Consider the following 703-nt stretch of genomic DNA (forward strand, 5'->3'; position numbering starts at 1 on the left):
ATTCTGTAAAAAAAATGAGGGTCAGTTAAATATAGCTAATTAACTCAATAGAATACCAAAATATTTAAATTTCTTGTTATTCATAACAAAAGGGATTAACTTATTAATTAGAAGAAATAAAAAGCCATTTAGATAAGCTTTTTAATATTCACATTATTCTAACTATCGTTTTAGCATAAGAATTTTGACAATAAATTATAAGTAAATAGTAAATAGTAAATGTTAAGAATTCTAACCATTTCATTATAATAATAACACTACTAGATGCAATAATGCAAATGCATATATAATTTTCAACTGAAAATATCAAAATAACATTCAATTTTCTAATTTTATTTTTTATGAATTATGACACTATGTATTCTTAACATTATTATCATAACTAAATAATATTGAAGAAGATAAAATATTGAAATGGTAAAAGTGATATATATGTTATAAAGATAATTGTTACGGTGGGTAACCGGAGATTAAGTAGATAGATGGCGTTGGATGGCCCAAACGTATGAAGGAGGAGGACTCCGGATGGATCTGCAACTCGGGAGGCTCCGTCCGACTTGTGCTCGCGAGTGAATGGGGGGTGGTACCTGCAAAGACACTCCGATGCCTAAGTTAGCAAGAGTGTGAGCAGGTCTAGAGAGTATTGGGCTTAGAGATACCTGAGGGGTGTCAGTGTATTTATAGTGGTGAGCCAATAACCACC

Source organism: Arachis duranensis, chromosome 1 (assembly GCF_000817695.3).
Source record: "Arachis duranensis cultivar V14167 chromosome 1, aradu.V14167.gnm2.J7QH, whole genome shotgun sequence".
Lineage (NCBI taxonomy): Eukaryota > Viridiplantae > Streptophyta > Magnoliopsida > Fabales > Fabaceae > Arachis > Arachis duranensis.